The sequence below is a fragment of the Nomascus leucogenys genome, chromosome 3, assembly GCF_006542625.1.
Source record: "Nomascus leucogenys isolate Asia chromosome 3, Asia_NLE_v1, whole genome shotgun sequence".
Classification (NCBI taxonomy): Eukaryota; Metazoa; Chordata; class Mammalia; order Primates; family Hylobatidae; genus Nomascus; species Nomascus leucogenys.
Window position 1 is genome coordinate 73,393,167 of NC_044383.1, and position 15,625 is coordinate 73,408,791.

The 15,625-nt window shown below is 37.2% G+C and overlaps 1 protein-coding gene and 1 pseudogene across 1 annotated transcript in view; both read left to right on the top strand.

Annotated features, from left to right (window-relative positions):
* LOC105739553 overlaps positions 1-5,688 on the top strand; it is a 34,351-nt pseudogene extending 28,663 nt beyond the window's left edge.
* HTR1E (5-hydroxytryptamine receptor 1E) overlaps positions 1-15,625 on the top strand; it is a 72,125-nt gene that overhangs the window by 28,308 nt on the left and 28,192 nt on the right. The gene's annotated exons all lie outside the window — the stretch shown is intronic.

Here is a 15,625-nt window from a genome sequence, read left to right on the forward strand (position 1 = left end):
ATAAATTCTGATTTAATCGTTCTGGAATAGGTTTGAGTCATCAACAGTTTTTAGAAATTTCCCAGGTGGTTCTAATGTGCAGTCAGGGCTGAAGACCACTATCTTTGTGGGCTTCTTGCAGGCCTCACCTTCCCAGTCAATGCCAAGAGCCAAACCAGTCCATCCAGGGGTCTACATACACACACACAGACACACACACCAAACTTGCTATAAGTAAATGGCTCAAGGAATGATAGCAAATAGATGGTCTTCCTTATTCTAAGTGAAGTAACTCAGGAATGTAAAACCAAACACTGTATGTCCTCACTCATAAGTGGAAGCTAAGCTATGAGGATGCAAAGGCATAAGAATGATACAATAGACTCTGGGGACTAGGGGGAAAGGGTGGGAGGGGGCTGAAGGATAAAAGACTGTAAATTGGTTATAGTGTATACTTCTCAGGTGATAGATGCACCAAAATCTCAGAAATCACTACTAAATAACTTATTCATGTAACCAAACACCACCTGTTCCCCAAAAACCTATGGAAATAAAAAATAAATAGGAATTCTCTAACACCCACAAAAAAAATAGATGGTCTTCCCCTTTATCTAAGTTGTTCTAATTGATCCAGTCTTTCTTGGAGGGTGGTACAAAATGAAAGGATGGGTGGTTTCAAATTTTTCAGACTCTGAAAAAAACTGAATACAGGATCTGGGTGGGAAATAACATTACCAGGAAGAGGGAAGAAGGAAACAGCTGAAAATAAAAGTCAGGTTAAGCGATTGAGTCCAAGGTAAAAAGTTACAACATAAGAAGAAAGAGAAAAGTAAGAAGGAAATAATTGAGATATTTTAGAAAGGTTAATGTTATTTAAATGAACAGACTTACAAATAAGGAAACTCTCCATCCAGTTATTAGCATCATCCAATGACTGAAGCCCTGTGGATAATGCAAAGTATACAGGTCCTGAGCTAAAGTGGACAGACGGAATCTCATCTCTACCTCTTTCCAGCTCTGGAATCTTGGGCAATTGTGGGAGACTTTCCAAGATTCCCACAGCAAGATCTTTTCTCACATATTATCTTCTTACAATATGAGATTGAATCTCCTCCTGTTGTGAGGTGGGATCTGTGCTTCCCATCCCTTGAGTCTAGGAGGTAAGTACAGGGGTGTGTAAGACGGTGTGGGAGCCGAGAAGGAACTTGCTGACCTGCGTTGTTGGGGACTGATTCAGAAAAGAGGTGATGCTCAGTCTGCGTATGGAATGCTGAGATGGAGTTTGCCAGGTAGAGAAAGGGTATTTCAAGTAAGGATAACCAACATATCTGAAGGCTTGAAAATACAAATGTGCATTTTCATTACACCAGGCTTCTGAAACTCAGCTGCATGGACATATTCTTAAAAGATTTAAAGAATTTTTATTATTTTAAAGGGTTAATATCTTATTCAAGTTTATTGAATAGGTATAATTCTTCATAACCAGAGACAATACAAGGCACATAAAATGCACATATTTTCTAGAGAAACATAGAGCTTCTGAATTGGAGGGGACCTCAGGGATCTTTTATCTCAGCCCCCATGTACCCATGTGCCATGGCTGAGTGATATAGTATAATGAGCAGAAAGACTGTGAAACCAGACACGTAGCTAAAGAGCAAGTGCAATTAAAGGTTAAAATTAGATTATTATTCCTTTTGATGCCCTTCCCCCATGGCATATCACAAAACATAAAAGCAAAGGCAAGGGAAAAAAACAGCAACTGGGAAGACTCTACCCTCTAGCCAACCTATCACAATTATAATGTGGTATTTGAAAGAAGAAAAGACATTTCAAAAGGGCACCATTATTAATGCCACCAAGAAGGGATTGGAAAGTTGCAGTTTAAATCATTGATTTTGTGCCAGTTCTCTTGTTTATATAAATATCAATTCTCACTGTGAATTATTGCACCTTTATTTAGTTAGGAATACATTTTTAAAATGCCTTGCTAAAAGGTGTGATTCAATGGAGAGAAAGTATTATCAAGTAGTGCAATGATCCATAAATAGCTATTATTATTATTTAACATTCGTTAAACACCCACAGTGAGCTAAGCACTGTACCAAACTTTCGGAGGATGTGTTTCTTACTCTGACAAGGACAGATCAAATACGCAGAAGAGAGGAAAGCTTAGGATCAGGGAAATTTATTTTTCTACTCCAACATTTCCGTGGTTCACTTGTCAAATTAACAAAATTCAAGATATTATAATAGTATTAATAATAGTTATTTCTTGTGTTCCGTGTTTTATACATTACAAAGTGTTTTATAAACCTATCTCATTATATAACTTGGCATATAGTCTCTGGAAGATGTGAGAATAAGAGAGGTAATTTTATTTCAAGAGAAGCATCAGTTGATTTGTTGGAGCATGAAAGGGCAGTCATACTGAAGGAGAGGGGAGAGATTTTTTTGGATAGGTAGTATATGCAAAAAACAATTGTTCCTCTCACCTGGCTTTCAGCTATCAGTTTCCCTCCCTGAAAGCAGTCACTGTAATCATGTTTTTGCATATCAATCCAGAGATAATAAATGAGTATACTAACATACAGTTTACACTTGTGGTATCACACTATGTTCACTGTTCTGCACCCTATTTTCTCTTTTATTTTGGAGGTTATTTCATGCTACATTATTATTTTTAATGATTGCATCCTATTCCATATATAAGTGTACCACAATTTATTTAACTGGTCTGTTATTAAAGCATATTTACAGAACTTTTGTCACAATTTTTGTTTGTTTCTGAAAAATTCTGCTATTACAAACAATAATTAAATAAGTAGCTTTGTAGAAACACTTCTGCAAGTATATATGTAAGATAATTTCCTATAAGTGGAATTGCTGAGCCAAAGTGTATGTGCCTTGGTAATTTGGTAGTTGCTGCTAAATTCCCTCTGGAAAATGTATACTGGCTGCAATTCCTAGCAGCAATGTATGAGTGCCTGTTTCCCCACGCTGTCACCAACACAATATGTTATCAAAATTTGAGATATTTCATAATCTGATGAGTGAATAGCAGAATCTCATGGTAGTTTCATTTGCATTCCTTCTAAGTACAAGATTGCTTAAGCATTAGTTCATAGTTTAACAAAAACATTAGTGGTTCCTTTTCTGTGAACTCTATTTATATTTTCAGTTCTTTTATAGAGTGGGTGTTCTTTTTTGAATTGGTTTTTGGCAACTCCTTTAACATTGATGAAATTAGTCCTTAGTACATAATCTGAATTGCAAATATTTTTCCTAGTGTGGCATTCGTTTTCATTAATGGTATTTTTATATTACAGAATTATCTAGTTTTAATAACTTAGTGTATTAATCAATCTTTTGTGGCCTCTAAGTTTTGTTTCACATTCATAAACATCTCTATTAATACAAGATTATTTTTTAAAAAGAAACTTCCTAGTTTTCACTTATGATTTTTTTATGTAAATTGTTAATAGCTTTGGTATTTATTTTATTATGAGGTAGGGATCTAACTTTATTTTTTTAATAGATGACTATTAAGTGGTCCCAACTCTATTCATGAATAATTCAACTTTCTTCCATGAGTTTGAAATACTTCTGTCATATACTAAATTCCCTTGTAGGGAAAGTGCTTTGTAAATGCCATCATTATTCAGTTTAGAAACGTAGACATTCCCCTGGGCTAATTCACTAGAGTTGATGGTTGATAATAACCTACTGAATCCAAGCAGATGTGTGGGGCAAGAAACACAGAAAAAGCAATATGCAGGAAGCAGGAGGGGTGCCTAGTTGGAATTAAGAGAGCAAATAGGACCAGAGGAAAAATAAGATTAAAATGTCAGAGAAAAAGTAGGGACAACTCCAAAACAAATACTTTAATGATATAAAATGTAATGAGAGGACACCTACTCCAACTGCCCTCCTGATAAAGTTCAAGCTGCATCACATGAACTCCAGGACTTTTCTGGTCTGGTCTCTACCTACCTCTCTAGCCTAGTGTAGATTTCTCACTAATTATCTTTCAGGTTTCAGCTTGAACATTATTTTCCGCCATATACTTCCATGACTTGGCAAAGAATGAATCAAGTGTTCCTTTTTTGGTCCCTGCAGCATTCTGTGCATTGTATTGTCTAGTCTCTTAAAGCTTTCGCCTCTGTTGTGGACATTTTTCTTCACTCCCAGCTTCTAGTCATCTCTCTCAGTAACTAAGTTTCTCTCTGGATGACTTCTCCTTCTCTTACACTAAGCCCAGGTGCTTCTGATGGCACTGACTTGACCCCATCCCTGAGGTCCCACACATGACCTAGGCAAAGCTGCTTGATACGAGTCACTCTCCACACCCCAGTGATTGGTTCAGGGATTGGCACGTGCCCAAGGAGAGCTAATGTGACACAGTGAAACTTGGTCTGGGGAGCCTGAATGAAAACTCAAACCAGAAGTCATCTTACAACAACAGGGGTCTGCAGAGTGGACCAAAAATGAAGTAGAACCAAGAAATGGAGGGACAGGGAAAACCATCTGAAGCCCTGGATCAAGCTGGAAACAAATCTCATCCCTGGATTATCTCATTAGTAATAAATTCCTTGGTTTTCCTCACATTGTTTTAAGCTGAATTTTCTGTCACTTCTAGTAAATGACTGCAACTTCTTAACAGCTCCTGAAGGTTGTTTCTTAAGGGAAGAAACTGTGTCTTAATGCTATTGTATTCCCAGGGCTCCATTCCTGGAGCACAGCAGCATTCAATAAACACACAGGGAGGAAAAAGGAATAAAAAATACGACAAAGTTCTTTTAAATCCTAAAGTAACAACTGCTTCCAGGTATGGATATTCTACTCACAAAAGATCACTGAGTTGACTGATGGCAGAATCTGGATTCAAATCTAGGCTGACCTGGGCCCAAATCCTTGGTTTGCTCACCTATGGTTTGATATTAAAATGGTGATGATACCCTCTTTTATTGTCGGAACCAAGGAGTGTGCCAAAGAAGGTTCCTGCTTTGCCAAAAACCCTCAGGAAAAAGCAAAGAAATTTTGCAGCGCTGAAGATCAAGCACCTGAGAAAGAATTTTGCCCAAAAGATGCTTGTAAAGGCAAGGAGAAAGCTTATCTGTGAAAAACTGAAGCACTATCACAAGGAATATAGGCAGATGGACAGAATGGAGATTCGAATGGCCAGAATGGCAAGAAAAGCTGGCAACCTCTATATACCTGCAGAATCCAAATGGGCATTTATCATCAGGATCAGAAGTACCAATGGCGTGCACCCAAAAGTCTGAAAAGTATTATTGCAGCTTTTTCACCTTTGTCGGATCTTCAATGGAACCTTTGTGAAGCTCAAAAAGCCTTCAATTAACATACCGAGGCTTGTAGAGCCACATATTGCATGAGGGTACCCAAACTTGAAGTCAGTAAATGAACTAATCTACAACAGTGGTTATGGTAAAGTCAATAAACTAATCACCTTGACAGATGACACTTTGCTTGATCTCTTGGCAAATATGGCATCATCTGCTTGGAGAATCTGATTCGTGAGATCTATACTGTTGGAAAACACTTCAAAGAAGCAAATAACTTCCTGTGGCCCTCCAAATTATCCTCTCCATGAGGAGGAATAAAGAAAAGACCACTCATTTTGTAGAAGGTGGAGATGCTGGCAACAGAGAAGACCAGATCAACAGGCCTATTATGGGAATGAACTAAGATGTCTACCATGATTATTTTTGTAATCTAATCCGTTAGTAAACAGTAACTGTTTTCAAATTGAAAAAAATAAAATGATAATAATATAACAGCACATATCAAATACTTATTCTCTGTTATAACTGATTATTTCACACCTTTTCTCCTGTAGCCTCACTGTTCTTCAGAAACTTTATGGATTAGAAAAACCATGAACTCTCTAAATTCTACAAAAAAGGCATCATGGATATGAGCAATTACTCTGATTTCCGCAAATAAAATTGTTTCATTTAGCTTCCAATTGCCTCTGCTAATAAGAGAACGTAAAACTGTGGATAATCAAAAGTCATTGATATGTGTTTGGAGACCTTGTTTTATGATGAGTTCAGCAGTAAATTTTCCTTGCTAATTTCATTTTGCCTCCAGTGGGGAAAAAAAAATGAGTTTGGATTGTCTGAGCATATGTTAACTGGGTGATAAAAAAGATAATTATTGTGCTGGACATGAACAGAAATCATTTTATTTTTTAATTTTATTTTATTTTAGATTCAGAGGGGATGTGCAGGTTTTTACATGGGAATATTGCATGATGCTGAGATTTAGACTCTAGAGATCCCATCGCCCAAGTAGCGAACATAGGTAGTCTTTTGGAATCCCCAGTGTCTATTATTTCCATCTTTGTATCCACGTATACCCAATGTTTAGCTCCCACTTATAAGTAAGAACATACAGTATCTGGTTTTCTAGAAACCATTTTTAAACGTCCTTAAAATTTACTTCATGTAATCTACAAAGCAGTACCCCACAAGCAGATAATTGAGGGGTGAATGTCAACCAAATATAAGAAAATTTTTGTTCTATTGCATTATTATGATTTTAAACAGAGCATTATAATTTTTCATTTTGCAATAATTAAAAGCAATCTTACCTACTTTAGTTGGTGGAATTTTCATTAAGTGTAAAATTTTATATCACTTGAATATTCTCATGTTTCAATTGCCATCTTAAAATAGCACAAATAATAGCTGAAACATTATTCATTCTATTCATAAGTTAATGCTGCTTAAATTCTGTTAGTAAAATGTATTATGCAAAAATTCTTTATGCATTTTTTCATCCCTTACATTCTTAGCTATGCAGGGGTTAAAGGTCATGCAGAATACTTAAAGGTATTGTTTGGGTATTTTCAGGGGAAAAAAAAAAAGGTTACCTAAACTAAGTGAAGTAACCAACTTTTACAAAGCTCTTCTCATCTTCTCATTACAACTGGTGGTTGTATACATGGAAATATTGTTGTATAGGGCAGTTTTCCAAGTTGTATGAAAAGCCTTGAAATATTTAGCATTTTACTCTATTACAATTTGAGAAGTTATATTAAAAAATAAAGAAACAAAAAGATATATGTCACTGCAGCACTATTTATTACAGGGGAAAAAATTCTAAATTTCTAATAATAATGGCATATCCATGACTTTAAAAATCATATTTCAAAGATTATTTCATAGCCAAACAAGCTAATTATAATTATTTTTAAGTCTTAAAAAGGGCGGGGAATTATCCCAGATATCTATATGAGTGTGTATGTGAGTTGGGGGAACTCTGGAAGAAAATCTGCCAGTGATTATTGGGGTTATGGCATATAGATGATTTTTACTTCTCATTTTCAACCTGCTAAATCATCATGAGTTTCTGTAATAAATCTGTATAACTTTTATCAGAATAAATTCTGTTTTCGTAACTAGATCCTAGTTCCCAGAGCAGGAAGATTAGGTAAACAGCCCTCTTTACAGGATGGTTTCTAAAAAGAGGCTTGAACACAGGAGCATGTTCTACCGCTGCTGTTTCTAGTTAGCTAGTTCTTTATTATAGTTGTATTTCACAGCTTGGTCTATAATATAGAAATTCTCTAGCAAGGTTGGATACCTCCTTACTATTTAGTAGGAGGATTTACTTTCCTGGGGGGTAAAAAGTGTATCTTCATTCTACCTTCCACCTTCTCCTTTTAAATCCTTGGCTTTTAACTCCACTGTAGGTTCTATGCTCCTTGTCTGGAAGCTGGAAGACCTATTAGGAGGCTGTTGCAATAGTCTGAGCAAGAAATAATGAGCCAGAACAAAGGCAGTGGCTGTGCATGTGTGTGTGTGTGTGTGTCTGTGTCTGTGTGTGTCTGTGTGTGTAGCCGAATGGGAAATTCAGTAAGTCTGAGGCTGACAGGGAAAGCAGGAGAGGGGATCTCTCCCCACTTCTTTACGTGCTGTGCTGATTACAGCTATACCCAGCTCCATAACCTTGCAGCCACCAACTCTCATAAAATCAACCAATCAGACCTAAAAGAGATAGAGCACTGTAACCACAAATGCCCTGGCCATCAGCATGGAAGCTTTCCAAAAGACCCTCCCCAAATACATATGTTCTGTAGGGTCTTAGCTCACCCTAACTTAACCTTTGCTTCATTTTAATAGTAAAAATCACAGCCCAGGGAGAAGATTTAAGATGCTAATAAGACATGGGACATATAAAGAAGCATGACAAGAGACTGCACAGGTGCAGCCAACAGACCACTGCAAACATGCAATAATGTCACCTGGAAGACAGCTTAGAAAGAATAGAAGTTCAAGCTAACCCACTTTTAGGGAGCCAACAGCAGATCTCTTCCTGCTGTAGTTTCCCTTTCTGCTCCAGGTGAGAGCCACAATAAACTGCCTTGCTAAAGCCCATCTTAGATTCTCCATCAATTTCTATTTTCTGAGGGTAGAGAAACCACTGGCCAGTCACAAGTCCACACAGCCCATGTGTATTCTCTGCCTAGAATAAATCTCCTTCACCTCTGCTTGACCAGATCCTTCTATCCTTCAAGTTCCCATTCAAACATCTCCTCCATAAAACCCTTCTTATACCCACAGCTGGAAGTAATTTTCCCTCCTTTGACTTTTATGTTTTTACCTTTTTCATGTATATATATTTTTTTATTTTGAAACAATCAAAATTGCAATACAGAGAACTTTTTTAAACCACTTGAGAGTAAATTGCCAGCCTAATGCTCCATCACAGCTGAATATTTTTGTGTGTATTTCCTGCAAAGAAATGAGGCATTCTTTACATAACTACAGTACAACCTTCAAAATCAGAAAATTAATATTGAAACATTAATGCCATCTATTCCTCAGTCTAGTAATGTTCTTTATAGCAAAAGAATCCTGTTCAGAATCAAGTGTTGTATTTAATTATCATCTCTTTAATCTCATTCAATCTGGAATAGGGTCTCAGTCTTAAATTTCATGACCTTGACAATTTAGAAAATACAGACTAACAGAGTACTCATCAATTTGGGTTTTCTAGTGTCTCCTCATCACTAGATCCAGTTTACGCACCTTCAGTAGAAATATCACAGAAATGATGATTTGTTCTTATTAAATGGTGCATGATTGCAATTTGTTCTGTTATTAGTTATGCTCACTTTGATTGCTTGATTAAGATGATTTCTGCCAGTCTTCTCAACTTTGAAGTTACTCTTTTCCCCTGTGTAATTAATGATATTTTGTAGAGATATATTTTGAAACTTTAAACTTATCCATTCACTTATCTTTTGTCAGTATGGACTCACTGTTTATTTTATTCTATGAGCTCTAATCCATTACTATCATTATTTATTTTGAACCTGAAATTGACAAGATTTGGCCAGTGGAAACCCCTTCAAAGTGGTTCCTGTGTACGTTGATACATCCTCACCATTCTTTGAGCATTTCTTTGCTTTATGTTACAAGATGTTCCAAGATCATTTGCATTTTCTCTTCCCCTAACCTGGACTCATCCATAGTTCTACAAGGACTCCTGGTTCCCTTAAGAATGGTATTTAGAAACCAAGGTCTGGGTCCTAGGAGTTTTTATTGCCTTTGGGGTGGTATTGCTCTGAAGACTGCTCAGTGGACAGAGCTTAAAATCATGGGAATGTGTGTAAGTGCACACATGTATAAATCCACACGTTTACATCAATAGTTATTATCTACCTGTAGATACTGAAAATCATGAGTTCACACTTAAAGATTCCAACTCCATTGAGTTTATTCCAGCTTTCTCCCTTTCCATATTTGCAATTCCTAATTCCAATAGTGAAAAACCTGGCTCCCATTATCCTTAACATAATTACTTACTTAAACACTTCCATATATGTCTCCCATCTTTGAAACTATCAACTTGCCATATAAATATCCTCCTTATTCCACTCAGGTCATGATTGCACATGGATATCCTCTCATCTCTGTTCAGTCTTTGAAACCCATGTCAAGTCACTCTCCCCTACCCCTCCATCTATATATTCTCCTAAGCCTGAAAATTCCATGCCAGGCCACCCACCCCCTGTGATATCCTTGTCACCCTGCTTGGGCTCTGTTACCCCACTTTGGACTATCCTATATGTGTACCCTCCTCACTCTACTAGGATGCCCGTACATGGACATCCTCTCACTCTGATTACAAATAATAAAATTTTTTAGTTAAAGAAAAAAGATGCTGGTAGGATTTTTAGTCTAGGAATATCCTGATACCTTAAGGTCTTTGGCCAAACCTGAATTCATTAGCATACGTGAAACACACTCATGGAAAGGTGATTCCTTTCCTTCTTTTCTGCCTGTCAGACTGGACCAGTCATCAATATAATCAATATAATCATTGTTTAAGGGGGAAAGTGTATTAGTTTTTTATTAAATCTCACTTTCTCTCTCTCTCTCTCTCTCTCTCTCAGACACACACACACACACACACACACACACTCCAATTTCTTTACCATGAAAGTTTATTTCACTGTTGCTCAATCCTCTGTGGATCAAAACCGGCAAAGGATACTAAAGTACTAATATTTTTCATGGAAAACACCACCTATTGTATTCTGTTGCTGGAAAGATTCTTCCACAAGACTGATGACAGAAACAAAGGAAATACAAGGAAGAGGTTATGGAAAACAGGAGGGAGAGGGATGAGTAAATAAGAAAAAGAAAAGATGGGAATGAGGAAAGTAGCAAGAAGGGAAATGGAAAGAGGTGATCTGGGAGAGAAAAACCACAGGTGGGATGCTAAATGGGAGAAATGTGAAAAGAAAGTAGTGGGAGTGGCATTCAGGAGAGTCTGACTTAGCCACCAAATCCCATGGCAAAGGGTGTCAACTTTATTATCAGCCCCAAAGCAGTGCTGTTGTCAAAATAAAATAAAAAAAAGTTACCTACTCCAAAATCACTGACATGTCTAAGCAAGTAATGGAGAAACTGTTAGTTCATACACTTTTTGAGAAGCCAACTTCTGAATTTTTGTCTACATATTTGCTTCCTGACATCTTTAAAGAATTGCTGTTTGGAGCATCAGTTTTGGACACCACACATCAACATCTCCAAGATGGTGAAAAAGTTCTTGGTTGATCAAAACTTTGTTGAAGAAAAATATTGATATGTGTATAAATGGAATGCCTGCACCCTTAGCATCACATCTGATTTTGCTGCTTTTATAAAGAAAGAAACTACACATTTCATCACGGCAATGTGTATGACTCAATCCCCTACCAATGATCCAGAAAAATGTCTTGTCTAATGCTAGGATCTTGTCAAATCCAGGTTATGAAATCATTGCCTTTTTATCACTTTGAATTCAAAAACATACCTTAATATGAAGTTATTCTGTTCATATTCTTCATTATAGACCTAAGTTTGCTGGATTTCCAAAAAGTAGTTTTTGAAACACAATAAAACTTAAGGGAAAATTTTTGCTCCTTTTACAGAAAAAGAATATCCATTCTTAGAACAAATTTTTTTAAGATGCTCTATTAACTACCTTTATTGTGACACTATTTAATATTGTATCAAAACTTTGGTATGGTGCCAATTTCTTTTTTTCCCTCTTAACTTTTATTATAGGTGTGGGGTATACATATGCAGGTTTGTTACATGGGTATGTTACACTCAGGGAGTAAGCTTAGTACCCAATAGGTAGTTTTTCAGCCCATGCCCCCTTCCGCCTCTCCCTCCTCTGATAGTTCAGTGTCTGTTGTTTCCACGTTTGTGTCCGTGGGTACTCAATGTTTAGCTTCCACTTATAAGTGAGAACATATGGACTTGGTTTTATGTTCCTGCATTAATTTGCTTAGGATTATGGCCCCCAGCTCCATCCATGTTGCTGCAAAGGACATTATTTCATTCTTTTTATGGTTGCATAGTATTCCCTGTATATGTAACACATTTTTTTTACCCAATCCACAATTGATGGGCACCTAAGGATGATTCCATGTCTTTGTTATTGTGAATAGTGAGGAAATGAACATTATGAGTGCATGTATCTTTTTGGTATAATGATCTATTTTCCTTTGGTTTTATACCTAATAATGGGATCGCTGGGTCAAATGGTAGCTCTAAGCTCTTTGAGAAATCTCCAAACTGCTTTCCACAGTGGCTGAACTAATTTACATTCCCACCAACAGTGTGTAAGTGTTCCCTTTTCTCCACAACCTCACCAGCGTATGTTGTTTTTAGACTTTTTAATATAATAGCCATTCTGAATGAATGGCTGAAATGGTATCTCAGAATGGTGAGATGGTATCATACTGTGATTATGATTTCGATTTGCGTTTCTCTGATGATTAGTGATGTGGAGCATTTTTTCCTACATTTGTTGGCTGCTTGTATCACTCCCTTTAAGAAGTGTCTGTTAATATCCTTTGCTCATTTTTTAATGGGGTTATTTGTTTTTGCTTCTTGATTTGCTTAAATTCCTTTGTCAGATGCGTAATTTACAAATATTTTTTCCCATTCTGTAGGTCAGCTGTTTACTCTGTTGATAGTGTCTTATACTCACAGAACAATTTGATGAAGATTTATTCCATGATTAGTTTAATTAGCATATCTTTTTTGCTGAAGTAAATCATTCTATATGCTTCGTACAGATGTTATTATAGATGCTACTGAAAATATCAGTAGGGCACATTAGTTACTTTCCCAACACTCATTTCACTTTATTCCTTCCTAATGAAATCCTGATTTTAGTTTGTACATTATTTCCCCCACTCACCAAATGACTGAGGAAAACAAATCTCATTGCCAAATTGTCCCTCCTTAGTTGAAACCAGTCAGCACATGACATTGTTCTGGCTACTGTTGTAGGTAGAGGAGAAATTACATGGCATGCATTGGTCCACGCATAGTTAGGGGAAGAACTGTCTTTTACAATGTTAAGAACATATGTTACATCAGATTCTCCTGGTAGGTGACTTGTAACCATAGGAGAACCAGTCTGAATTCCAGGCTGTCTAACAGAGCAGAAATATGGAAAGAATTTATGTCTTGATAACATTATGGATCACTGAGTCACCACCCTGACCAAAGCTGACTCTACTCCTGGACTCTCTGTTATGTGAGATAATAAATTTCTTTACTGTATAATTCGTCATTGACTTGGGCTTTTGTACTTGCAGCCAGAAATATCCTAAGTGATCAAATCAAGTCCAACCTCCTGTCTGAAAACTGAAATTGCAAGCACACATGCATGCCAACTTTGAGGTGCTGGTGACAGTGTTTCTGCAGGTTAGGCCTTCACAGCTTCCCTGCAGAAAGAAATCTGAAAATAACTGAAAACACTGAATAGTTCCCATGCAGGTTTCTTCTGCTCAGACAATTTTAAAGCTTAAATATGACCTCATAATCCTTTCTTTCCTGGCATAGAGAGAATTGGTAACGCCAGCTTTGCAAGGTAACCTCATTGATTTGAAGAAAAAGGAAATGATGCTACACAAATTAAATCCAAGAGAGTCTTGGAGAATTCTGATGTTCTTTGACAGCAATGTACCTTTGAGTCACAGGTTTTAGTACCAGCTGCCATCAAAATAAAAATGTCAAAATCAATTGAGTGTCCAAGATAATTTTCACATTGCTATGTCAGTCTCTTTTTCAAGTTTAACATCAGATGGCTTAATTTGTACAGAGTTAATGTTTACTCTTAGGATTTTATTTTGATTTTTTTGCACAGGTTAGATTCATCTTGATTATTTCCTGAAAATCACCACTAAATTTAGATGGCTTTTTCCACGAAGAAAATACTCTCTGAACAAAATCAACTTCCAGTTCAATAGGAGAAACCATAATCATATGCAAATTTGTTGTATATGTGTATATACTTTTCTGAAAAGGGGAATTATATTTTCATCTGATTCACAAAGGAGTCCATGACTCAAAAACTATTTCTGAAGGCCAAATAGTAACTATAGATGGTCAGAGAAATTACCATGAAAGAGGAAAAGAGAAGAAATGAAATAAGATGTTATTTTTTAAGTTTTGGCCTGGTTGAGAGGACAGATATAAGGTGACTGCCTCTTGGATATGGCAAAGTGGTGGTATATATATTTGAGTCTATTACAGTATAGTTGGGAAACATAACAAGCAAATAAGAAGTCCCTGGAGACTTTAAGACATGTAATGACAATATATTGCTGTGTGGGTACAAATTAGGTGCATGCCTGGATCAATCAAAGTACTTGTAGGAAACTTAAGACACAATCCAAAAAAAAGGTAATTGAAGAGATTTTGATGAAAGTACTATTTACAAAAGAGTAAAAGATGGAATTAAGGGAAGCCACAGGGATGGTGAACAAGCCTAGGATTGACAACAGGAGAAGCCATTACCGCTTCTATGCCGAAGCTAGCCTATTGAGAGTCATGGTGGTAGAAGGATGCCTGATAGGAACTATGATCATAGGTGGAAGGTTACAGAAACGGTCCACCTGCAGCACCACAGGAAAGGAGCCCTGGAAATAAATACCCCATACTCACTCTCTCGCCATCATCTGACCTCCTGCCAAAGCCTCTCACTGACCAAATCCAAACAAGAGCTGAGGGGGTTGAAGCTGGATTATCTTATCTGGCAAGATCAGCCCTTTAGAATCAAAACAGGGTCGGCCGGGAGGGTGGCTGACGCCTCTAATCCCAGCACTTTGGGAGGCCAAGGTGGGCGGATCATGAGGTCATGAGATCAAGACCATCTTGGCTAACAGGGTGAAACCCCATCTCTACTAAAAATAGAAGAAAATAGCCGGGTGTGGTGGCAGGTGCCTGTAGTACCAGCTACTTGGAAGGCTGAGGCAGGAGAATGGCTTGAACCTGGGAGGCGGAGCTTGCAATGAGCCAAGATCGTGCCACTGCACTCCAGCCTGGGCAACAGAGCAAGACTCTGTCTCAAAAAAAAGAAGAAAGAAAAAAAGAGAAGAATCAAAACAGGGTCATGGATGAAGAGGGACGTGACAAAGCAAACAGGCGCCACCCAACTCAGACACTGCCCATATAACAACAGTACAGGAGGGACTCTCAATAAGAAATAGAGATATTTAGTTCCACAGTAGCTCTGATACACATTTTTGGCAAAGATGTATATTTCAGAATCCTTTCCGTTTAGTTAATGCTAGTTTTATATCCAACTTTATGGATATAAACAAATACTTATTTTACAATCATTAACTTTCTGATAGTAAAGCTAATTTTTCCCCTCGGGCAAAAATATTCTTCTAGTTTCATAGCTTTGGCAGTACTTTATTCCTGTTAAAGAGTAAAGTGTTTATGTAAACTGGAAACAATTGTTTTGATTCCATCTCCAAGTTATACTAATTCCTATGAGATTCACAGTTCCCTTTTGAGTTGTTATGAACCTAAACTGTGTCCAGGAGTATGTGTGGGTGGGTGTGTATAATGTACTGAACTGATCAATTGACAGTCCATGTGTACATGCCCCTGGAAGGCCACCACTAGCTCATCATGTCTGTGTCTTTTCAGGGATGGATTGCATAGGTTTTCTGGTGCAGTGGAAAGAGTTCTGAAGACACTGGTCATGATCTGTCTTTTCACTAAGAAGCTGTAGGTCTCTTGGCAAGTCCCTCACCCCTCCAACTACTCTTCAAAGGAGTAATGGGTTGAGGCAATAGAGGCTCAGATATCCA